The sequence below is a fragment of the Athene noctua genome, chromosome Z, assembly GCF_965140245.1.
Source record: "Athene noctua chromosome Z, bAthNoc1.hap1.1, whole genome shotgun sequence".
NCBI classification, from domain to species: Eukaryota; Metazoa; Chordata; class Aves; order Strigiformes; family Strigidae; genus Athene; species Athene noctua.
The window spans coordinates 78,810,868-78,837,255 of NC_134077.1; the positions used below are offsets into that span (position 1 = coordinate 78,810,868).

The window sequence follows — 26,388 nt, forward strand, 5'->3', positions numbered from 1 at the left end:
GAGCTGTCAGGTGATGTTTTGCAATTCTCTTAAATCATGGAATAAAGGTGGAAGAAACCAATGCTAATGTTGCTAGTGAAAAGGAACTTAGGTTCATCATTATCTAGATTATACACCCAAACACTGTATTTGCATTTTGTCCAGGTTTATATGAGTGCTATAAATGCTAACTGGGCATTTAAATCTTCTGAGCTTTAGAGTTTTTAGAAAGAAGATTCAGGTGTTGAAAAGCAGATACTTATTCAAGGTTTACTTGAGTTTTTATTCGGCTCCACTGGAGTCATGACTTCATTAGTCCTAGCTGATGCAAAACTTCCTTTTACCAGGATTCAGGGAATTAAACTTGTACCTTGGTAAAAAGGGCAGACTACCTTACTTTGTAGGTGAAGCTGCTTCTGCCTTCTGGTACTTGAGCAATTTCTTAAGGATGCACATTTGAATCAATATGTGCTGTCTGAGAGTACAAGTATGAAGTGCAGTGTGATGTATTCAATTAGTACTTTATTTTGGCAACTGCTGGCGCACAGGTCGCATGTATTTAGATCAGTTGTTTGACTTTCAGAGAACTACCAGATGGATGCCTGCACTTTAAAACAAGAATGAAAGGATGGTTGGCAAAATTCAGTTTGTCTCATCTCTGTTTTTCAACTCTAAGCTTTCTAAAATTAAAAAACATTGATGTACCACTTATGTCAACATTTAATTAGTTTTGTTTGGGAATGTTGACTTTGGTACTATATTTCCTGGCTTTTTTTGCAGAGTCCTCAAATATCCAGCTTTCAAGAGCACATCTTTAACTTATGTCTTTAGTTGCAACTCCTGAACGTACTGTGTGGTTTATGTGTGTTTAAAACTACACTTCTTTGAGCCTGCATATTCTCTATGCTTTCATTTAAGAGGTAGACACCAATACTTTCCTGTTATCAGAAGGTAATGGCAGAACTTGGACATTTTTTTCACACTAAAACTTCTTTGTGATTCAGGTGTTCCATAAGCAGCAACAGTGGGAAGCGGGGAAGACCAAAGCTTTAGTTGATGCAGACTGTGTGTGGCTTCAGCCCCTACTAAACATTTGTGTTGAACTTGGATATGCTTGAGATGTGTTCCCCAACTGTGTACATGAATAGTGGAGGACAAGGCCTAAAAACCTCAGGCAACTCTGGCACCAACCCCAGGCTTTGTTTTTGGCATGCAGCACATGCTTGCTTCTATTGTCCTGATGGCATACTTGCTCCTGTAGTGTGACAGAAGAAGTTATGCCACGTTTTTCCCACACTGATGCAGACACTAGGGTGTCATCAGTATAAGGATGATGCTTAGAAAAGAACCTGGCTGCAAAAAGATACCAAGGCTAAGATTTCCCAGGTGTTTAGTTCATCCATGTCTGCACCTGCTGAGGGTGAGCAGAGTGAGCTGTTAAGGATCTCTTCTAAATTTGACCATCTGTCAGCTGCACAGTGAGACTGACTTTAGCCAGAGCCTGTACCTTTTTTGAATAATACAAAGTACATTAATTGCCAGTGCTCATACCTTCATTCTGCTAATACACAATTAAGGAAAATACTGATATGACACTGAAGAATTGTTATGGTTTAAACTCCACTGGCAGCCAAACACCACTCAGCTGCTTGTTCACCCTCCTCAGCTTGGGGGATGGAAGGGAAATTGCAGGGGTGAAGGGAGACTCATAGTTTGAGATAAAAACAGTTTAATTGTAATAAAATAAAACAGTAACAATAATAGAAAGTACAAGTGGGTAATGCACAAAGTGATTGCTCACCACCTGCCAACTGAAACACAGCCCATTCTTGACTAGTGATCCCAAAAAACTCAAGATCCCAAAACTACAACTCTGAAAATGAAAGAGCCTCCTTCCTGGCTGACTCTCCTTTATATACTGAGCATGATGTTACATGATATGGAATATTTCATTGGCTAATTTGGATCCAGTGCTCTGGCCGTGCCCCCTCCCAGCTTCTTGTATGCCTGTGCACCAAGCAAGATGTGTGGAGCTGGAGAGTCGTTGATCTCTTACTGATGTTCTCAGTTGTTGCTATGTTATCAATACTTTTGTCATACAAAATCCCATACTTGAATCTAAAACACAGCACTGTTCTAGCTACTAAGAGAAAAATTAATGCTATCTGAGCTGAAGTTAGGGCAATAATCATCTCTTTGAGGATGCTTTTTTCCTGTCTTCATTCTCTGCATGCTGGAGACAGCATCTGTGACTGTCTAATAAGTTTTTTTACTTGTGCATGGTGTGGCAACCTGCTACATATAAAGGAATGTTTTTGGCATTATTCAGTCTTGATTACTGGTCTTGGCTACTGTCCTCTAAACAGTTTTTGTTGTCAAACTACACTTCTGTGTCCCCAGTCACAAGGTGGATTCTCAAGCCCTACTTCTTGGACTTCCTGCAGTTCAGATCTATAGAGCATCAGACTTCAGGACTTCAGATCTATAGAGTATCAGACTTCTTACAAAGTAGAAACTAAAGAGGAGAAATGGCCATACTCAGGCCTAATGACGTGATGCTGTGCTGAGACTGAAAGAATGGCTTTTAAGTCTTGATCTTTTCTACTGACTACGCTACATGTAGTTTGTTTAATTTGAAAGCAAATTCCTCCAAAACAAGGGAATCCTGCATGAAGAGTATGACTTTTAAAAGATGACTGCCAGAACTTATACCCTTGTCTTGAGGAATTCACTAGGCCATGCTTCATGGCTGTTCTTCATTTCAGTTAGCGATTGCTGACAATTTACCCTTTCTGAGGTAGGGACCACTTAGTGACACAAAATGAGTCAAGATAAGAGTCTTCTTAAAGCCCAACACTGATCCTTTGACTTCCTTCTTATTGAATAGTCCCTGTCTGTGGTGTTGAATGAAGGTTGCTTTGCCTCCCATTTTGATATGAATGACCAGCACTTCTTCCCATAGCAGGTGGCTTGCTCTTAAGACATTAGGCAGTGGAGTGAGTGGTTGGGTCTGTAAAGTACTGTGCTTCAGCATGGTAGCCTTGGTTATACTGAAACCATTGCTTTTAGTCCTTCCAGGCTGACCAGACCTCAGGGCAATTTCTGCTCTCACTGTGAACGATACTGAATGTGCATGGGAATGCCAAAGAAACTGGGCTGATGCTGCTACACCTTGCTGTCTTCTGCTGAAGGCTGTTGATGTAAGAGCCTGTCTTTATAGGCAATTACTTAAGTGTTTTGAAACAAAAGGTCCTTTACTTAACTGTTTCCTGACCTTTTGTTCCAGGAGTGGAAAGATAAAACGGGTACTTGATCGGTTAGTGGGATGACTATTCAAAGTATTTATCTCTGTCTTGCAGATCTGAGTTGACATATTTAGCATTCCTTATTAAAGTTGCTTAAGGATTACATTCCTCTCAATTACGAGGCAGCTGCAGGCAAACAGAAGTGAGCCTCAAGGTCTTAAATGATGGATGTGCAAATTGCCCACATCCTTACATGATGATTTTGATGTTTTGCTAGAAGCTCACATTGCTACTAGTGTCAAAAGACTACTTGCCTCAATAGCAAGACTCAGTTGCAGACCTCTTCTTTGAAGGTGTGATATCTTCTGTATAGTGTAAACAGATGACTAAGAAGGATCCTGAATTTAAGTTACTTTCTTGGTAAGCAAGAATCCCAGTGTGGGAACTGTTGGAGCTGGAGTTGGTGTTTCTACCTCATCAAGGAGCAGCTTCTCAGCTTTCAGGCATACGTTCACCTGCTGGCAAAAACATTGCATCAGTCTTGTTTCAAAAGGTTTTAGTATAAATGAGATTGAGAAATGTGGTGTCTGACCTTGTAACTAACTGCATTGGGAGAAATACTTGTGATTTAAGTAGCCTGGAGCAAGATTACCTTGAGTTCATAGATGCTGGGGAGAGAATGCTCTAGTTCTAGTCCTGTTCTTACTTATTTTCAGTTTTTTTACAGAGGTCTTCAAAAGCAAATTTGCCTTTTCTTTCTACAGTTCAGAACAGGGATTGTTACCAGGCTTGTATGAAGGAGTAAATTTGTCATGAATTTCAGAATTGTATTGGTTTAATTCCTATGTTAAACCAGTATTTTTTTCTCACCTTAAATGGACTATCATGAGTACTAGATACTTAGTGAATAATTTAATTGGTAAGCAGTTTAGGGGAGCATAGAAATTGAAATATACTTTCATACAGGCTAAACTGCAATTGAGAATTGATAAGGGACAAAACTTTGGTCTGCCTTTGGCTTTCTAATTCAGGTTGGTCCATATCAGTACTGGATGCATCCTCTGGCTACTTCATGAGTGAAACTTCAGTTGTGATAGGCTGGAGCTGAGAGCTGTTCGCCACGTAGATGAGAGTTCCAGTATAGGAACAGTAAAAAATCCAGTAGTAACTGCATTAGGGAACGAAATGAAGCATGCAGGTGAATCATTTCTTGGCAGTGAAACATTTTTTGATGAAGAAAATAAGAAATTCTAACCTACCTGTGTTAGCAGGCAGTGTCAAGAGTCCCAAACCATACCCCACTGATGTGATCCACTAGCAAATTAAGACATACTACAACATATGTCTGCTACATGCTGGGTTTGCCAGTGACCTGTGTTGAAATTCAGGGGGATCAAGGATGTTTACTGCCATCTTGACCTAAATACTTGTCAGAGCATCCTGTGAATTTGAACCAAATTATTTCCCACCCTATTATTTAATAGTTAATTTGCAGTCATATCTGCAACACTGGAGTGCATTAAAGACTGCATTATAGCAGTGCCCCAGTTCCATGAAGCTGTCTGCACGCTTTAGGATTGACATGAGTTGAGCTTGAGGGCCTCCCTGCCTCTAGAAAACCTATTGTAGGGAAGGGAGGCACCCTGGTGATCCCTTCTTACTTTCATGTGAGCAGTCTGAAGCACTGTTTCTGAAAGTCTGTTCTAGTAGTTTGTAATGCTTTTTTTTAAGTCAAATTTGTTAAAACATCTTAATTGTGTCAGTCAATGGTTATAGTTCCATGTAGTGTACTGTCAACATAAAGTTTGTGTCCCTTAGATTTTTATCTAAGAGTTTATTTGTGAAGGAGGTAGGGAAGAAACCTGAGCTGTAGAAGGTTCCTGCTGGTCATCTCCAAGCATGCAGTTCATGGGCACAACTTATTGCTGGGGCAACATTAGTACCTGAAGTGAAGTTTACTTGCTCAGCTGATAGAAAAACACTGAAAGTGTTTTCAACAATTGAAATAGCAAAGAAATTAAACCTTGATACTAACGAAGAATTTAAAGGTACTGAATAAGAGTGTCTTTGTGTGAGAATCATGTTTAGAGCAGCATCTGAGAAGTGGGGCACAGATGTCGCCTGTCTTCACTTGCTAACCAGAGAATCTAACTGGAATGAGTTGTTGTGCCCAGGTATCTTGGTGTCTGTTAGCTCTTACATGGTTTTGACTAGTGCAGATGTATGTTGAGTACAACGTACAAAACTACCATGTGAACTAATTATAGTTGTACAATAAGTGGGAGAGACCCTGTTCTCTCAATAGAGCATCATAACTGAATTCTTATCAGCTGTTCTAGATAGCGATTTAATTTAAGTGCTTTTACATATTTAAAAGCAGCGGATAACATTCTACTTAATCTAATGTTAAGCATGTATAATTATAAAAATCAAGCTAAAAATACTTTAAGTGTAAGGGAAGAGGGTAAAATGGAATGAAGTCATAATTATCAAACTGCCCTGTTCAAATACTTAAAAGCACAAGCTTTTAAGATTAATCTAACAGCTGTTGACAAAATGTAAGCAATGGTGGTAGCTACCACTTCAAAATGAAGACTTACCTTAGCATGGTAAAATGCATTTTCTGACCTGCTTTTCTAAAACTTTAATATAGGTAAAAATGACAATAAATTTGTTGTCTTTACAAAAAAGAAAATTGCACTTTTTAGCACTCTAGTGCAAATTCAGTTGTACATGTGAAGATAAATGTTTAGTTGTCACATTGTGGCATAATCTCCATGATTTCAACCCTTTGCTTCTTTGTCATTTAGACAGGAGTGCTTGCAGAGTTGTCAGCTAAACTGAAATTTTGTGGAATTCAGACTCTCATTTCAGAGAGCAGCTGAAATCAGATATTATAAATTTGGGAGAATTTCTTAGTTTTCCTGGCTTCAGAGATTCTATACTGTTCTCCTGTTATAACCATATGCTCATAAAATTTACAACTTATTCTCTGTAAAAGAGAACATGTTTGATAGATAAGTTTTTCTTGTCTTTAACAGTGTGTTTGAATTAGTAATAATGTATATATGTAGATTTTGTTTGTGGTTTAGCACATCTAGAAAATGAGGCAGGATGTGTTTAGAGATCTAGCCTGGAACAGTATTTCACTTTGGTAGACTTGTGTAGCTGTGAAGCCCTGGTAGTAGACTGTTCCATTTAGTATAATAACCCAGGTGCTCCCCACCTGAAGGTTTCTTTTTGAATCACTTCTGCTATCAAACTTTCTGCTTTCTAAACATGATGACAGAGGAAAAAGTATATTTCAGGACATTCTTGTTGATCACTGTTATATGGGTCTGTTTTCCAAAACTGATCAGACTGCCTTGCTTGGTGTTTACATGTTGTTTGAAAGCATGATCTTTTTTGCATAACTTTCCTAAAAGTCCATATTGTCATTTGGCCTGTGGCTGGCAACTATCTGTCACATTGCAGTGGGGTTTCTGTATAGCCAACATTATAGGCGCTCAGAATAAAATTCTTCAGGTTTTGTTATATGACCCTTAAATTTCATAGACTTTTACAATCTAGGAAAAGGACAGTGTGGCACGTGGAGGAAGGGTCTCATTTCCTTGTCTTCTGTCCTGTCAACTTCAGTCTTACAGAAAAGTGTGTAACTATCTAGTTGTGCATATTTCATCTTGCTCTGTGCAGATACTAATTTCTGAAATACTTGGAGGTGTTGTCCCATTAATGTTTCACATGTAGTGCAAATGCAAAATATAGCACACAACTCAGCAGGTGTCTAAAACTACAGGTTTAAAAAAATTGCCTAGAAGTTGAACACTCCAAAGATCATTGATGCAGTTATAGTCAGTATGTTTACCATTACAGTTTGTACAAAAATAGTTTCAGAGTTATCCTATTGTTAAGTTGAGCCTAGGCTGACAGTTTCTTTCAAGTTGCTTGTCACTGTTGCTTTGAACAGTGTTAGCTTACTCTTCAACCCTAAACCTTTCACTTGCCCTAATGTAAGACTAATTCTAGGGCATCTAAACTGACCTTACAGGAATATGGGAAGAAAGTAGGGGGATATACTCATGCCTTAATCTAAAACTCTATACTTGTTGCCACCTTTAAATTCTGTATGTGGAGAATGAGGTAGGAGACAAGCTAAGCAAGTTGTTTTCCTTTTTCTTCATGTCCCAGAGGAAAAAAGAGGAGACAAATAGTATGACATATCAGTGTAGTGGCTTAGTTTGCAAAGTGACAGTGTTTATCTACAGTGTAGAAAGTTTTAAGCATTCCCATGACAAAAAATGAAAATTTTGACAATAGTAGGGCAGTGAATAGCTGTAATTCCAGGTATTTGCTCATGTAGCACAAGTGCCTGATAACAGGGAGAACCACATAAATGAACAGATCACTACAACTTTGACACTTTCCAAAAGAGGCTGGCTATTTTCGTGAACTTCCATGCTCTTTTTCCTTCTTAGCCTTTACTCTCAAAGTGTTTGATGTTTGCAGTCCTATACTACTCTAATCAGTCAGATGTTTCTGCAAGGTTTTGAGTGCATGCAGGGTGGGACAGTGAGAGTGGTTTGACAGCCAAAAGATGCATGAGCTAAAGCTGACTGCTCTTTTGTGGTGTGAGTCTGAGAGGCAGGGGTTCTTCCTAGCTGCTTTTTAGTGGTATGCTGAGATAAGGAGCAAGTTCTGGCAGCCTGATGATTTCTGATTTGAGCAGAGATGTGGACAAAAGGTGTTGCCTGCCAAATGGTACCTTGCCAGAGGGGGATGCCTTGTGCAGAACTTGGCTAACAAGTGAAATAAAGAATAAACTCAATGGGATTGGAGGCAAATTTCTATTTATACATGGTGAGTTTTTTCTGGAGCAACTTGCTTAAGACCTTGAAACACAAATTTTTCTGGGGGTGGGTGTGAAGGGGAGCTTTTTTTAACTTTCAGGATAGTCCATGTTTTGAACTCTGTAGCTGTTAAAATGCAGTCTCTGTAGCCTAGGGACTCTGTGTTGTAGCACAAAGATAATAAAGTAATTTTGAACTTTGTGCTTGTTGGAAGAAAGTGCAACAGCAGAGTATTGGCCTAGTTAGCTAGCTGGTGGTTGCAGTACTGTTCTATTGTCTGGACTGCAGGAATAAACCTGGAGTTATCTTTTCAAACAAGCCGTATGTATGGATCCAGAGCACTATTAATAGCCTTAAGCCAGGCGGTATTGTAACCTACAGTTACTCTTCTGTGTATTGTTATTTAATGTTATTGAAAATTACTTAAGACCACTTACTGTCCTTAGTAAACTGCATAATTTATTGCACTCTGCATGTCTCTTGGAAAGTGAGTCATGCAGGCAGGTGAAGATGAAGGAACTTGGTTCATTTTATGTTGGTCAAGATAGCACTTGACTGTCTTTGCCTTTCCACTTGCTTTTCACTCTTTTGCAGGCATGACACTATTTTGACCTTTTATAAGTTCATAGGCTTTTTTTTTTTTTTTCAAATAAAAAGGAAAACGACCCACACCTTGTTGATTAAACCTGCATAGTCAGTCCCAGGGATTAAATTAAGTTGCCTTGTTAGTCAGGTCTTACTACTGACACTGTGGAAGTAAGCCATTTTTAAGGTGGTCTAACAGTTGATTAATCCATATATTAACTTGAATTAATGAACTGAGCTCAATATACAGCATAAGCAAGAAGTTGGAACTCTTTATGAGGCTAAATATGATTAGGGACCTCTCTGAATGTAGTGAATCAGAATATCATCTTTTGCTTTTCAGCTTGTGAAGATGAAAAAATGTGCTTTTTTAAATGGGGATTAATGCAATATACATTCTCTTGCACTTTTCTGCAAACAAAATAAAATTTACTTGTCTGTGATTGCAGTATCTTACAATAAGCCTATCAAAGCGTTGGGTCTTGCAAACTGGTGCTGGTCCTCTAGTGATGTGATATCTTGCGTGCTCTTAGCTTCCACCTTGGGAGTCCCCAGACTGCCTGTTTGGCATGTCATCACTGCTTACTCTTTCATAGGTGCTTGTATGTCCTAGTGATTCTACACCAGCTGTTTAAATATTAATTTTATTGGAAGTTGGTGTATTTTAAGAGACCTCAAGTAATCTGAAGTTTTTATAGGCATCACTGCCTTTCAGTGTAACTGTGCTGTAGGATTAGTGCAAAGTGTTTATCATAGAGTGGTGTGTTTCAGTGATGTCTACCTCAGTTTGGATGGTAGTGTTACTGACCTGCACACTCTGAAGTCCTTTCACTCCAGGGAGGTTGTGTGGATTATAAGGACCTGGGTATCCCTATAGAAAGTGGATACTTTCAGCCACCACAAGTAATAAGACTTCATGCTGCATCCAGTCCTAACTGGTTCATGGTTGGTCCATTATGCATTGAAGCAGCCAGTATACTGCATTATAGAAGCAATGTATGTACCCGGAACTTTGTTTAACCTCGTGTGTTAACTTGCTTATGTGAAAGCACTTTATTTCTACATTTTTCTTTCCTTCATCATGGTATGCTTTAACTGACAGTTCTTGCCATACAAATTTGCCAGGCTGACAGATTTTTTTGTTCACAACTGCAAAAAAGGATTTATTATACTATTTTCTGGATTTTTTGTGTCTTCCTGGAGTATGCTGAGTGTGAGTAGAAGTAGGTAGAAAGTAGTAGAAGGCAGCAGAAGAAAAATGTGCAAGCCTCTGGTGTTAGTGATATAGTACTTTAATCCACATGGAAAGGGAAAATAACTGGTGCAAATACAGCTCAGATCCTGCACTTCATTCTATGACTCCTTTAACAATTTGTAAATCTATCAACTTCCAGTTATCAAAGGCACAGCCATGTCATCTTCAGGCTTTACACAGTATTGACCAGTTGTTTCAGTTGCTTTGGTTTTAACTTTTCCTTTTTGAGACATTTGGTAGTACTGACTAAAACAGAAGGAGGCATGTAGTCTGATTTATTTCCTGTCTTCTGAGCTTCTGGAGCTGTTGAAGATGGAAGTTGATTTTTTTTTTTTTTTTCCACTTGGTCTTTCTGATATCTATGGCAGGTTAAGCCACGACCCTTTTTGAAACACTTTTGAACCCTAATGTTACTTCACAGTGGTTATGAAGTCTTGCATCTATAACAAGATGCATCAGTTATCTTCCCCTCTTTTTTTTAAAACAAAAATTCCTCCTTCTGGAAGAATTTTGCTGTGTTTCTATAAGAATAATAGAAATTTGTGGAGACACCTTTCACTTACAAGTAATGAAAATGTCAGCTTTTCTCAGAATATCCTTTTCCTGTGTGTAGTTTCCAACTACAATGAGAATGGCTTGTTTTCTACTACTTGGTATTGCAGATTAGTGAATCAGCTACCAAAAACTGAAAGAAGGATATTTCCCTTTGATATACTTGGAAGGATGTATTTTTTGAGTTGACAATTAACAGTAGGGAAAGAATATATCTTTTGACAGCAGTTTATCATTTGGTTTTCAATCATGAGTAAAGACCAGAAAAAAACCCAAATGGTTGATAGCAATACTGCAAGTTAACTTCTGCAAAATGTGCCCTAGGGGGGAAGATAGTTCTCAGAACTTTCAATCATGGCACATCTCAGGATGTCCTTCAAAACAAGTACCAGATAGTCTGAAAAACAAAACTCCAACAACACTATGTGTTAATGTGAAGTCTGGGAAAAGAATTTACATTCAAGTGTCATGCTAGTTTTTTACTTGGATGCACAAATTACTGCATGCTTCTAAATATCCCAGCAGAAGTACACAATGCTTTATCCACCTGCTTATTTAAGGTGATTAGGTGGTACAGTATATTTAATATTCTGTATATTTAATGCACTGCTGGCTTTATTCCTGATAAGGAACAAATTGTCTTCAAAAGAGAAAAATTCTCAGCTGTGTAGAACATGTTACTGTTACTAGTGGTAAAAAAATAGGGTAAAGTCAGCTTTCAAGAAATAACTGATTTAGCATATTCCATGGTATACTTTTATCTTAGTGCAGTAAAGAGCTTCTATTTATAGTATGACAAGCTAGTTTGTAGGAAAGCATCCTCTCTAGTTCAGTCATTGGTACTTCCAGCAGTTCATGGTTGTTAACAGTTACGTTTAAATGTGTATGTTAGTAACCCTCTCTTCAGGCTTACTGAACATCTTTGGTCAGGTTCATGTAAGTCTTAGCATCCACAGTACCCCCTATCCTTGACTTCCTCTGCCTGCTCTGGGGAAGAACTGGGTCTGCAACACTCATCTTTATATCTGACATCAAGTTTGTGTTGACAAAGGAGGAGATGGTGTTCCTCACATGTGAAGAACCATGCAAGATACAAGGCGAGAGGATGGCACTAAGGTAGAGTTGAACCTGGCCAAGATGAAAGTTCAGTTTCTCTTCCTGAAAAATTCTGATTTTTTTTTTTTTTTTAGGATAACTCACAGCTACGTTACAGACATAATCTTATTGTATGGCAGGATGAACTGTCAAATACTTTGATTGGTGTTTGATCCTTGTTATTCAGTCCTCAATTTATGTTTTTTCCAGATTCAGAGCAATAGCTGAGAAACTGGGTTTGGAAGAAAGATATCAGACTATCAAATACTGAAATCTAGTAGTGATCATGCTTTACAGGTGTCTTCTTGCAATCTGCCTATCTTGCTAGCTCAGTAGCATATGAGTGTTCAGTAAACAGAATCCATCTACTGGAGCTATGAGTGAACTGCAGTTAAATTGGTGATTGCTCATGGCTCATGCAGTTCCTCTCATGTTGCTGAAGCTGCTTTTAAATGTGGTTCAGGCTTTAATGCCAACTTCAAAGTACTGAAATTTGAACAATTTACATTAAAAGTAAATGTCAAGAAAGAAATACCGATGATATTCTTTAGATCTTCTTAGAGACCATAGCTATATAGTTAGTTTTAGGTACGGTTCTACAGTTAAGTGAAGTGCATGTTTAGGGGTGTGCTCCTACTTTTATTCAGTGTCAAAGCAATACTGTGATAATCTCGGCGGTTTAAATCAGACACAGTTGACAAAGGTGATTTATGAAGATGCAGTAACTTTTTTGAAAAACAGCTGGTGCTGGCAGAATGATACACCTATCTTGGCACAGGAGTGTTCTGTGGCTTTGTCTCAGGAGGATTACCGTAGCATATTCTGGAGCATTGTTATGTCCTGAATTGCAAGGTCAAAAAAACAAAACATCTGAGTGTTTCTTACTTCTATATCTGAAACTCTTTACCAGTCTCTTTATGTTTGTAAACTTGGACTACAGGCCAGAATTGCTGTTGATCTTTTGGGCAGCCACACAGGCTTGCCTTGAGGGTACCATAGGCTGTGACTACTTGCAGTTTTTAGGTTGCTCTTAACATAGTGTTGTGTCTTTTATACAATGTCACTTCTGCTTTTGTGTGCTAGTTGGAGAACAAATCTCCACTCTGAAATTTTAGAGACTTGTGAAAAATAATACAGGTCCATGAGAGGAAATCATGAGAGCCTTTATATATAGGCTTGTAATGTTATGTATGTTTCATTTAACAGCATTCTTCCACCAGTGTGTGCAGCTTTAGGAGTGGTGAAAGGCAGAATAAAGCCTAACACCAAGTTGCTCAGACTTTCACTTGGTCCTGTTTACAAAGATATGAAGCTGACTTGTTCTTACAGTACTTTAGTGGGTCTTCAAGGAACAACTTTATACACAGAAACAAATTTACTGCTCTAAAGTTACACATGTAAAATGAATACTTGCATGACTGGTGGCAGAATATGTTTTAATATTCACTAGAAAAAGGACTATTCTCTTTCAATCAAGGACTGGCCAACAAATGTTCAAGGGGTAAAGCACTGAAGGAAGCATATGTAGCTGAAGTTAAACTACAAATAAATAACATTCTCAGTCTACTAGAATTCTTGCAGACATTGAGTTTCAGCTCCTAGACTTCATTATTTAAGCTCAGAAGTATATTCTTCACTGTCATATATTGAGGCAAATAGTATGTAATTTTTCTTGATAGGCTTTTTTAGCATTCCTTTTGTGTGATATTGTAATTCTTGCTGGTTCCATTTCTTTAATTCAGCATTTTACAATAAGATTTTTTTTGCAGAAGTTGAAGTAGCCTGAAACACCGCTATACTGAAATCAATGACTTATTGTAGAAAAATCCTATAAACACCTGCTTATCTTGAGATTTTCTGGTTGCCCTCTGTGGAAGGTGAATTTTTGAACATGTGTTATTTACTATTGAGATTTTTAATCTTCCAGAATACGATTAGTATGTGCTTGTGGTAAATTTTTGTACTAGACCATGAAACTAGTTTTACAGATTAGTGATGTGTATTAGTTTTCAGATGAATTATTACCTGTAGTGTTCTGGGGTTTTTGGCTTTTTATTTAATATGCATATCAGGATGATCATGTGAAATTGGTAGTATTGGGTTCTTCTAAGAAAGAGCATTGATAGCACTCAATGAGGCTACTTTTCTTAAATTATAAGTGTTAAGGAGATAAGTAAGGAAGAGGAGAGGTGGAATTTACAAACCTAGCTTTGCTTGCTCCTTAAAATGAACCTGTTTTGCTTCATAGAACTCATAGTCCTACTTTATAACAAGTTGAGTATGTACTGAAAAGGTTTAGAGAGCTCAGGTGGCTGTAGTATTTGTTGTGGCTCCCTTCTTTTTTGTGGAAAAAGTGATTACCTGAAGTGGTTGATTGTGTAATCTGTGTGGTCTGCAAACCTTACAGGAATGTTTAGTAATTCCAGACAAGGTGCAGGATTAGTGGGGTACTCTAATCAACAGTTACTTCCAAAAGGAAGTTTGCTCAGCCCTTGCATTGGGTATTCGATAGCTCTGGGAAACGGCAGCCAAGGACTCCCTCGTGTGGTGGGTGTGCCAGTCTTTCAAGGCATCATGCGGCTGTTGAAAGGTGCATGTTTTGGTTCACGCAAGTAGGGAGGGCATGCTGAAATAATGCAAGTCGTTGACCCTGAGAAAAAACGCAGCAATAGGAGCTCTTCTGGTACGAAAGTTGCTGGCTTTTCAGCACCGGTTAGTCATCTGGTAAAAATACCATTGTATACTGATGGAGCAGTGCTGAAAAAACATACCAGCAGTGTGCTCAAGCAGAGTTCTGCAGTATTGGCTCTGGATTTTGTCTGGGAAGGCAAGCTTCTGAGTCATGAATGTAGGAATATTGTCTTCAGCGGTAGCTATTTAGAGAGGATAATCATGAGGACACAGCTGGACAGCAGGAAACTTCAAGAGCAGAACATAAGTAGGCTGGATATTTGCTAGAAAGTTCTGGGATCAGATTTAATGTTTTTGCCTGGAAAACATTCAGAGCAGATGTAATAAATCACCAAGATGCTTTAAACAGTTATGAAAAAACTACCATAATATTCAGCTGTTCTCTAATCATGATGTTATGCAGAAAGCAACACGCGTTCTTCTTCAGGAGTGTTAAAATGCTGCAAGACTACTGAAAATGTAGCTTAGTTCATGGCGCATTTGTAACCTTGCAGGGACATTTCCTGCTGTCCTGGTTCAGCTAGGATAGGGTTAAGTGTCACCAGCAGAGAAGTGGGGAGGGATCTCTAGCCAGGTTATTCATACCATGCTGATGTCATGTCCAGAGCGCAGGAATTTTTTTTTTCCTTTGCGGCTTTGGCCGTGGGGAGCACGGGGCTGTCTGTATCCATTTCAATATTGCTCTGTATATCTTTTCTCTTGTTAACAATAAACAGAATAACAGTAGTTATCATGGCTACTGTTGTTGTTCAGATTGCTTATTACACTGTTGTATTAAATTTCTTTAACCAGGGGTTTGTGCCCTACTTGTGTCCGAGGGTGGGGGAGGGACAACGACAATGTGCTCTTGGGTCCCGGCAGGGCTTAAAACCATCACATCCTTTTTTGGTGCCCAACGTGGGACACAAGAGGGTTGAAATACGACTCAAAAAGGGACAGACCCTGACCAGAGTGTGCTACAGCAATCTGTTGGGTGTAGTTTTTCTGTCTGTATTTGTACTGCTTGATAAGAAAATATTTGCAATGCTGGCCCACTTGCTTGCGTGGTGGGGCTGGATAAATCCTTATATCCACTGTGTGTTCCCAGTGCTGGTGTTTGTTGTTGGTGGAAAATGTCTAAGGGGAATGGTTTTGTTTTACTGGTTACTGACTGCTTATAATGTATTGTGGGGGTGAGCCGGTACCTGTTTGCCGTTTGGGCTTTAGTTAGGAGTCTCACCCCCTCTGTGGGCGAGCCAGGGGAAGAGATCCTCTCGGCTTTGGGGATTTTCAATTATCCTTGGAGCCTGCAGGCCACTGTGATTGCTGCACAATGCCTTCTGAATGCCTGCCTGATTTCGGTTTTGGCCATGTGGCACTTCTCTAACAACAGCAGTGCCCAGAAACCTGCCCCGAGGTCAGATAATAGTGAGTGGCAAGGGGTGTGGGAAAAGATGGGCAAAGGCCTGAGTCGGTGGGCGCCTCCAATGCTTTGGAATTTCACTCCTGAGCAAATGCAGAGCCCTGATAAGCTGATGGAGTGCTTAGAAAGGGTGTGTTACCAAGCGGGCAAAACCCAGGAGACACAAATCGCTGCACTGTGTTGGGGACTTGCCCATGCCTACCGTGTCCTCTTTAATACCACCCACTGCCCTCAAGGAGGAGAAAAGGCTACAGAATCTGAGCGTGAAGTTAATGGTACAGTATCTGGGCCAGGGGAACAGGGAGAACCATTTTCAGTCACCTCCACCAGCACAGCGACTGAGCCAGAGAGCCAGCCAGTGCTGGTATCAGTTGCCCCAGTACAGAAAACAAAATATACCAGAAAGTCAGTTCACAAAGTGGGGGATGGGGATGAGGCAGGCCCATCAGGGGAACAGAAGGAAGGGCCAGTGGTGACCATCCGATCTCTATCCCCAACTGAGCTGCGACATATGCGGAGAGATTTCGGCCGCCTGGGAGGCGAGCAGATTTGCACCTGGCTGCTCCGATGCTGGGACAATGGAGCCAGTGCTTTTGAAATGGAGGGGAGAGAGGCCAGGCAGCTGGGATCTTTGGCCAAGGATGCTGGCATTGATAGGGAAATAGGGAAGCAGGCTCAAACCCTCATCCTTTGGAAGCGACTCCTGCTCAGTGTAAGGGAGAGGCACCCCTACAAGGATGATATCCTATGTCAGCTAGGCAAATGGACCAGCATTGAGAAAGGCATCCAGAACCTCAGGGAACTGGCTGTGTTTGAGATGATCTATGGTAATCTGAATGATGAGCAGTCACCCATGGACACAGATCAGGCCCCTTGCACACACCTGATGTGGCAAAAGTTCCTGAAGAGCGCACCAGAAGCACACTCGAAAGCATTGGCAATAGTGTCCTGGTGGACAGACACCCACACTCTGACAGTGGATGGAGTGGTTGGCAAACTCCGGCAATATGAGGGAAATCTCCCTTCATCTCACCATTCCTGGGTCTCAGCTGTGGAGGAACTGTCTCAGAGGGTCCAGAAAATGGAAGAGGACATGTTCCACATTCCACCTGCACGGGCTGATGTCTCAGCCATTAGAAGTAAACGTTTCCCCACCCAAGAGAAAGGCAGCAGAAGGCACACACCACGAGGCACCCTGTGGTTTTTCCTCCGTGACCATGGAGAAAACATGAGGAGGTGGGATGGACAGCCCACTGCTGCCCTAGCTGCACGAGTAGAGCAGCTGAAAGGGAAGACCATCACCAAAGGGGAGTCCTCCAAGAAGAGCGCAGCTCCAGTGTCCAGTCAGAAATCCCCCAGGCAGAACAGAATGGTGAACGTTATGTCTGACCCTCTTGAGGGGACCAGTAAATCATTCTTGCAAGAAGTGAGTGATGATGAGAAGGATTAGAGGGGCCCTGCCTCCAGCCAGGTGGAGGAAAGGGATCATCGGATTTACTGGACAGTGTGGATCCGATGGCCTGGCACGTCAGACCCACAAGAGTGTAAGGATTTGGTGGACACTGGCGCACAGTGCACCCTGATGCCATCGAGCTACAGTGGGGTTGAATCCATCTGCATCTCCGGAGTGACAGGGGGATCCCAACAGCTGACCCTACTGGAAGCTGAAGTGAGCCTGACTGGGAAGGACTGGCATAAGCACCCCATTGTGACTGGCCCAGATGCCCCGTGCATCCTGGACATAGACTATCTCAGGAGAGGGTACTTCAGAGACCCAAAAGGGTACTGGTGGGCTTTTGGTGTAGCTGCCCTGGAGGAGGTTGAACAGTTGTCCACCTTACCCGGCCTCTCAGAGGATCCCTCAGTGGTGGGGCGGCTTAAGGTTGAGGAGCAGCGAGTGCCAATTGCTACCAGGACGGTGCACCGGCGGCAGTACCGCACCGACCGAGATTCCCTGGTCCCCATCCATCAGCTGATCCATCAACTAGAAAGCCAGAAGGTGATCAGCAAAACTCACTCACCCTTCAACAGCCCTGTATGGCCAGTGAGAAAGCCCAATGGCGAATGGAGGCTGACTGTGGACTACCGTGGCCTGAATGAAGTCACGCCAGCAATGAGTGCTGCAGTGCCGGACATGCTGGAGCTCCAGTATGAACTGGAGTCGAAGGCAGCCAAGTGGTACGCCACGCCTGACATTGCTAACGCGTTCTTCTCCATTCCGATAGCGCCAGAGTGCAGGCCACAGTTTGCGTTCACTTGGAGAGGCATCCAGTACACCTGGAATCGATTGCCCCGGGGGTGGAACCACAGCTCCACCATTTGCCATGGACTGGTCCATACTGCACTGGAGAAAGGTGGGGCTCCAGAACACCTGCAGCACATTGATGACATCATTGTATGGGGGGACACAGCCGAGGAAGTCTTTGAGAAAGGGAAGAAGATAATTGAAATCCTCCTGAAGGCCGGCTTTGCCGTTAAGCAAAAGAAAGTCAAGGGGCCTGCAAGGGAAATTCAATTCCTAGGGATAAAATGGCAAGATGGGCGTCGCCACATCCCAGTGGAGGTGATAAACAAGATCACAGCCATGGCCCCACCAACCTCTAAAAAGGAGACTCAGTCTTTCCTGGGCTCTGGGGTTCTGGAGGATGCACATCCCCAACTACAGCCTGATTGTGAGCCCTCTCTACCACGTAACCCGTAAGAAGAATGATTTTGAATGGGGCCCTGAGCAACAACAATCCTTTGAATAAATTAAGCCGGAGATTGCCCAGGCAGTAGCCCTTGGGCCAGTCCAGGAAGGGCAGGAGGTTAAGAACATGCTCTACACCGCAGCCGGGGAGAATGGCCCTACCTGGAGCCTCTGGCAGAGAGCACCTGGGGAAACCCGAGGCCGACCTCTGGGCTTTTGGAGCCGGGGATACAAAGGCTCTGAAGCTAATTACACACCAACTGAGAAGGAGATACTGGCAGCATACGAAGGAGTTCGGGCTGCCTCAGAAGTGGTCGGCACTGAAACACAGCTCCTCCTGGCACCCCGACTGCCGGTGCAGGGGTGGATGTTCAAAGGAAAGGCTCCCTTGACACATCGTGCAACAGATGCCACGTGGAGTAAATGGGTTGTGTTGATAACACAACGAGCTCGAACAGGGAACCCCAGCCGCCCAGGGATACTAGAGGTGATCACAAACTGGCCAGAGAGCAAAGATTCCGGGATGTCACCAGAACAGGAGGTGACACGTGCTAAGGAGGCCCCACCATATAACGAGCTGCCGGATGAGAAGCGATATGCCCTGTTCGCTGATGGGTCTTGTCGCATTGTGGGAAAACATCAACGATGGAAGGCTGCTGTGTAGAGTCCCACACGACGGGTCACTGAAGCTGCTGAGGCACAGGGTGAATCGAGCCAGTTTGCAGAGGTGAAAGCCGTTCAGCTTGCTTTGGATATTGCTGAGCGGGAAAAGTGGCCAAGGCTCTACCTCTACACCGACTCATGGGCAGTGGCGAATACCCTGTGGAAATGGCTGCAGCAATGGAAGCAGAACAACTGGCAACGTAAGGGTAAAAGCATCGGGGCTGCTGAAGTATGGCAGGACATTGCAGCCCGTGTGGAAAACCTCGTTGTGAAGGTGCGCCATGTGGATGTCCATGTACCCAAGAGTCGGGCCACTGATGAACATGGACACAACCAGCAGGCAGACCAAGCTGCTAAGATCAGAGCGGCTCAGGTGGACTTGGACTGGCAGCGCAAAGGTGAACTGTTCATAGCCCGGTGGGCCCATGAGACCTCGGGCCACCAAGGTAGGGATGCAACATACAGGTGGGCTCGAGATCGAGGGGTGAACCTCACCATTGACACCACTGCAGAGATCATCCACGGCTGTGAGATGTGTGCTGCAATCAAACATGCCAAGCGGGTGAAGCCCCAGCGGAATGGAGAGCGATGGCTGAAATATAGATATGGAGAGGCCTGGCAGATCGACGACATCACACTGCCACAGACCCGCCACAGGAAGCACCACGTGCTCACGATGGTGGAAGTAACCACTGGATGGCTGGAAGCTTACCCAGCGCCCCACACCACCGCCCGGAACAACATCCTGGGCCTTGAAACCCAAGTCCTGTGGCGACACGGCACCTCAGAGAGAACTGAGTCAGACAACGGGACCCGCTTCCGAAACAACCTCATAAATGCCTGGGCAGAAGAACACGGCATCGAGTGGGTCTGCCATATCCCCTACCACGCACCAGCCTCTGGGAAGATCGAGCGCTGCAATGGACTGTTAAAAACCACACTGAAAGCACTGGGAGGTGGGACCTTCAAACACTGGGACATGCATCTAGCAAAGGCCACCTGGCTAGTCAGCACAAGAGGATCTGCCAGTAGAGCTGGCCCGGCTCAGTCGAAACCTCCACGTGCTGGACATGGGGATAAAGTCCCTGTGGTGTGCATGAGGAATATATTGGGGAAAACGGTCTGGTTTAGTCCTGCGCCAGGTAAAGGTAAAGGCAAACCCATCCACGGGATTGCTTTTGCCCAAGGACCTGGGTGTACCTGGTGGGTGATGGAGGACAATGGAGAGGTCCGATGCGTACCACAGGGGGACTTGATTCTGGGTGAGAACATGCTGTGACTTATGCTGTGCCTTTGTAAATTGTTGTTTTGTTATTGCTAACTGCTAAATGGCAGCTGGACATGACGCAGATGGTATAGAATAAAGGGGTGGATTATGTCCTGGTTCAGTTAGGATAGGGTTAATTTTCCCCAGTACAGATGGGGAAGGGATCTCCAGCCAGGTTATTCATACCATGCTGACCTCAGCTCTGGGCATGGGAACTCTTTCCTTTGTGGCTTTGGTCGCGGGGAGCACGGGGGTGTCTGTAACCATTGCGGTATTTCTCTCTATATCTTTTGTTTTCTTCTCTATTATTGCTGTTTATTGTTGTTATCATTGCTACTGTTGTTGCTCAGATTGTTTATCACACTGTTGTATTCAATTTCTTCTTATTGTATTGAATTTTTTCTTATTTTAACACGGGGTTTGTGTCTCACTTCCAGCCTGACCGGCTGAGGGTGGGGGAGGGACATCAGCAGTGTGCTCTCTGGTCCTGGCAGGGCTTAAACCAACACACCTGTGTGATATAGCTCTTGCAGTGTTTCAGAAGTAGCTTTTTGAAAGGGCTTACTTAATATCTGCTAAGTTAAAGCTTATACTTGTCTACATTTCAAGCCTTCCTTTTAAAGTGTAACTGATTGTAAATGATGCTTGAGCACTTTCAGCAAACTCTTGTTAACAGGACCACATAGTTCAGATGACTGAATTCTGTCTTACTATGCATCCAGCCCAGTAGCATTGAGTAAAGAGCTGTTCAAGATGCTGCCCTTATCTTCTTGGTTCTGAGCTGTCTACAGGCTTTGGGTATGTTCCTCCTGAAACTGAGTGGTAGCTCATAGGTTTAAAATGTAACAAGCATTTTACAGCAATTCTGCACTCCAGGGTTTATTATAAAATAAAGTGTAATCCTTTGCTCACTGCTGAAGAGAGCAGCTACACAGAGACATTCCTGCATATCAGTCTACTTAGTGAAGTCTCCTGTTAGACGCTTCAGTCTCACTTTTTAAAAGTTGAACATCTGTCAGTGATATACTTAGTGGTGGATATAGCATGCCTACGTTGAAAGATTCCTGACTGAAAGGATTTTTTGCCACTTAGGCTTGAATTTGACTTTGCAAGTGTCAGTTACATAAAACATGAAAGTACGTATTCATTACATTTTAAATCATGACATTTGTTGTCTTAGAGGATTGTGAGAGGCCCTTCTACTGCTGTGCGCATTCTTGGTTTTTATCAGATTTTGTTGAAGCAAAATTCAAGTCAGATTACTTTTTCTCATTCATTTTCTCATTACTTCCAGGTCATTTTGTCATTTTGACTTTTCTTACTTTAGGTCACTTTTTCTACCAATCATTTACCAAACTATTATTTTATTCTACACCATATTGTCTAATATTCATAATGTCCAAATCATACAATCTAGTAGAAAGTATACAAAACCAGCTTTACACAGTGCTGTGAAATAGCCACAAGAACTGTTGAGGAGAGAGAAGCAGCTCAACTGATTGAGCGTGTAACTTCCCAAGTATTGCTCACTTCCACAAATGAGCAGAGTATTCCCCCTGAGGGTGATGAATTATTTCTTCTTACTAGCACCAGTAATCACTCACAAAAATAAGGAATTTAGTCAATCTGTAGTCTCTTATCTGTGAGGTTGAGTAGGCCATAATTCTGTAGATCTAGGAAAGGCCAAACTGGGTGTTCAGAGTACTTAAACACATTATAGCAGACAAAGCACCAGGACAGCTAACTTGGAGAGGTGTCAGGTTTTTCAGACTATAGTGTCAGTAAGCCCAAGTTGAAAAAACAGAGCTGAGCAAGAAACAGATGGAGCGGACCCTGTCTTAAAAACAGTAGGAGACTAAGCTATTTTCTGATATACATTTAAATCTGAGGACTATTTAATTTGTGGACAACTACAGATTCACTTTTTTCTATCACCCTATTGTGGACTCAGACACATAATCTACTTTGAGTGTGTTACTAGACTTTGAAACAAGTGTGTGTTCTGAGGGAAATACCTGTCTTGGCAAGTGGAGTTTGGTGTAGAAGAGGCACGGATGGAAGAGTCCAGAGCTGTTTTCTGTCAGTGTTCAGTTTAATCCTTGGCTTCAGGCAATGCAAGTTAGTTGTTACAGTTATTAAATAATGATGTTTCTCTTCTTAGATATTCTAAGCACCTAGCCTCTACTTGGTTTGCCTTGAAAGCAGAAAGTTTAGACATTGAAAGAGGGGAAAGGCTGCACAGAAGGAGAACCTGTTTGAATTTTATCTGTAATAAAATTTGTGTGCACTGGGTATGCTGCTCTCTCTCCATGTGATATCCACAATCAGATGGGACTTCTCTCTGGTTTGTTCAGCCACAGTGGTATTAGTGTAAGTTTGGACGGAAGTTTGTACATCAGTGCGTGTTGGGTTTGTGTATAGAGGGGGAGGGGCTCACAAAGGTGACTCCTGTGAGAAGCTATTAGAAGCTGTTGGATCTACTGCAGGTGAAAGCTGAGCCAATTAGTGATGGTGGCCACGCCTCTGTGATAATATATTTAAGAAATTAAAACCTGCAATGAGAAGAGTGAAATGTGAGAGCAGCAGCTCTGCAGACACCAAGGTGAGTGCAGAAGGAGGGCGAGGCGGTGCTCCAGGAGGCAGAGCAGGATTCCCCCGCAGGCCGTGGTGCAGGCCATGGTGAGGCAGCTGTGCCCTGCGCCCAGGGAGGTCCATGGGGGAGCAGATCTCCACCTGCAGCCCGGGGAGGAGCCCACCCCGGAGCAGGGGGATGTGCCCGAAGGAGGCTGTGACCCCGTGGGAAGCCCGTGCTGGAGCAGGCTCCTGGCGGGACCTGTGGCCCCGTGGAGAGAGGAGCCCACGCTGGAGCAGGTTTGCTGGCAGGAGCTGTGACCCCGTGGGGGACCCACGCTGGAGCAGCCTGTTCCTGAGGGACTGCACCCCGGGGGAGGGACCCACGCTGGGGCAGGTCGTGAAGAGCTGCAGCCTGTGGGAAGGACCCACCTTGGAGAAGCTGATGGAGGACTGTCCCCTGTGGGAGGGACCCCACGCTGGGGCAGGGGAAGAGTGTGAGGAGTCCTCCCCCTGAGGAGGAAGGAGCGGCAGAGGCAACGGGTGATGGACTGACCACAACCACCATCCCCTGTATGTACCCCTGTGCCGCTGGGGGGAAGGAGGTAGAGAAATTAGGAGCAAAAGAGCCTGGGAAGAACAGAGGTGTGGGAGGAAGGTGTTGATAAAATGTTGTATTTCTTGCTATCCTACTCTAATTTGATTGGTAAATTAATGGTGGTGATGTTCTAATTCAGTTGATCAGGTTTCTCTTCCCCAAATTGGGTCTGTCTTCTGCCTGTGACCATGACTGGCGAGTTAACCCTCCCTGTTCCCTGAACCTTTTGTTACATTTTCTTTCCCCATCCGCCCCGGGGGCAGGTGTGAATGGACAGCTGTGTGGTGCTCAGTTGCTGGCTGGGCCTGAACTGTGTCACAGTGAAACACTTAAGAACTGAGCTTCTGAGTTCTTGTGACCCAGTTGGCATGGCACTTTCACATCAAGTGGGAAATACTGCTAGCCGTCAGATGTACTTTACAACAATTGGGATATCTGATGGATTGTTTGAAATAGCTGATTATACTGCATTTTGTTAAGTGTTTGTATTTTCTAAAACTCATCTATCTGTATATGAAGTGGCAAACCTCTTAAACATCTTCCCTTAACACAAGCAGGAAAACTTGAGTGGTCCGTCAAGCATCTGATTCCAGGAATCAGGTTCAATTTCAAGTATTGTATTGCTTGTTGAGAGCCAAGATTAATCTTTCTTATGTGCTTCTTTGAAGGAAGTGATTTTTGCCTCTGAATTATTGATAATGTGTAATTGAACCACTAATCTTCAGGCAAAATTTCAATCTCTTTAAGAAGTTCTACCTTTTCTTAACCTTTTCAAATACATAAGCCCTTTGGAATGTCAGATCTGAATGTCTTTGAATTTTAGATGATAGACCAAATTATACAAAACTGAATTAAAATAAATTATTCACAGAATCATTGAGGGTGGAAGGCACTTCTACAGATAATCTAATCAATTCTCCTTCCTCAAGCAAGTTCTCCCTGACTACATTGCCCAGGAACATGTCCAGTTAAACTTTGAGTATCTCCAAGAATGGAGACCTCACAGTCCCTCTGGGTGACCTACTTCAGTGTTCCACCCCGCTCAGAGTGAAAGCCTTTTTAATTGCAGAATTGCAGAATAAACCTGCAGAAATGAGTTCAAGCTTGGCCTGAATAAATTACTGGATTTTGTTTGTGCAGTTTCCTAGGCTAGTCTACTAATATTTATCAAGCTTAACTAATAAAATGTCTCCAGGAGAACTAGTCATGAATGAGATGCTTTGTAACAGCTAGGTATGCTGTGGTCAGGGTGTTTTTAATGTGAGAAATAGATAACATGAACAGAGGCATAGTAGAAACTTCTGCACATCTTCTTTTGTTCGCTCTGGAATTGGTGAGTAGTGTATTGAGAACACCTTACATGAAATAGCTTTCTCTTTGAGATTTGTAATGTCTTTTAAGGTTGTGGTTTAAATGGGTTCCTTCCTAGGAGATTAATAATAATACCAAAAATCAGCATTTCTGTATTGTGCGGTAAGACTAAAAGCCGTGCACAAAAAGAGACATCCCTTTAAGTTGCTCTTTTTTGGAGACACTGCTGGGAGGTTTCTGCAGACAGTGGGAGTGATGGAGGTGACAGGTATAGAAATTACTCTACTGTAATCAAACTAATAAGGAAAAAGGCACTTCGAAGACAAGGAACTTAGCTGTATCTAGGTAGAGTTATAAATGGATACAGAAATGCTTCTGCATGTTTCCATACTATTTGTCACAGAAACACGGAATTGCTGAGGTTGGAGGCACTTTTGGAGATCATGTACTCCAACTTCCTGCTCAGAGCAGGGTTGTCTAGAGCAGGTTGCTCAGGGCTTCATCCAGTTGGGGTCTGGATGGTTTTTGTTAATAACTTTGTGTATGTTAACCTGTTCATGGTTTCTAACCAATCTAACAAATTTATTTGTATTTATGTGTGCTGTTTTGAGGAGGAGTTTGGAAGAATGGGGATAGTTTTTGGTTGGTGGTGCTATGGTAGCTTTCAGTGCTATGATAGACTAATTTGCAGGAAATTACGAATGCCAGCAGTGGTGGGCATGTTGCTGAACCCTCTCTTGTTGTATTTAATCAATTACAAACTTCCCATCAGGAAGGATAGTATTCTTCCTAAGTGGTATCCTTTTACTATGTTAAATTTTTCTAACTATTTGCATCCTTGCATACTAAAAATATTTTTAAAGGTGCATGCTGGTTAAGGATGGTATACTGTAGGAAGTTGTCAAGAGATGACTACTGCTAAACTCTCAAGTGTTTTAAGGGCTTAGAATACACTGTTAGAAATGGGCTGTGGTTCAGTGATTAAGAGCTAATTAAAAATGCTTTATGTCCATCTATCACCTGAATTACTGATGCCAAAAGAACGTGGAAATGTTGCATCTTTAGATTATATTTAGCTCAGTTACTTGTACCAGTTGTTATGAATATAAGAACAAAATGATCTTTAAACTCCTTGTTACTGGGAGGCTCTATTTAGTGTGTGAATAACATCAGTAGAAATGTTTGGCTTCAAATTTGGCTCAAGTTCTGATATTGAAGTATATTTGAAACACTCATTTTCAAGCACTGGTCCAGAATTCTACCACTGTACTTTTATGTTCAGTTTAAAAGTTCAAAAGTAAGTAGTGGATTTTTGACGTCGTCGTCTCAGTCTTGAAGCTCCTGCACTACTAATCTTTAGCAGATCATGACAAACTCCTGAACTTCTCGCATAGCAATTTTTAAGTCTTTCATTAAACTGTCTGTAGTCATTTCTGCATTGAACTTAGGGCAGTTCATGGGAACTGAGGAAGCTATTTAAAAAACACTAACCTTACTAGAAAAATTAGGTGTTGTGAGCCTTTGAAACTTTATCTGGGGCACATACTGTTCTTTAATAGAAGCAGTTTTTACTCAGTATGTCTATGTAGGTTTTAAACACTGTTAGTTAACCATTCTGTAGCACTGCAGTACTAATGA

The 26,388-nt window shown here is 42.3% G+C and overlaps 1 protein-coding gene across 5 annotated transcripts in view; it reads left to right on the forward strand.

The window, feature by feature from the left end:
• Positions 1 to 26,388, forward strand: part of ELAVL2 (ELAV like RNA binding protein 2) — a 101,051-nt gene that overhangs the window by 45,395 nt on the left and 29,268 nt on the right. The gene's annotated exons all lie outside the window — the stretch shown is intronic.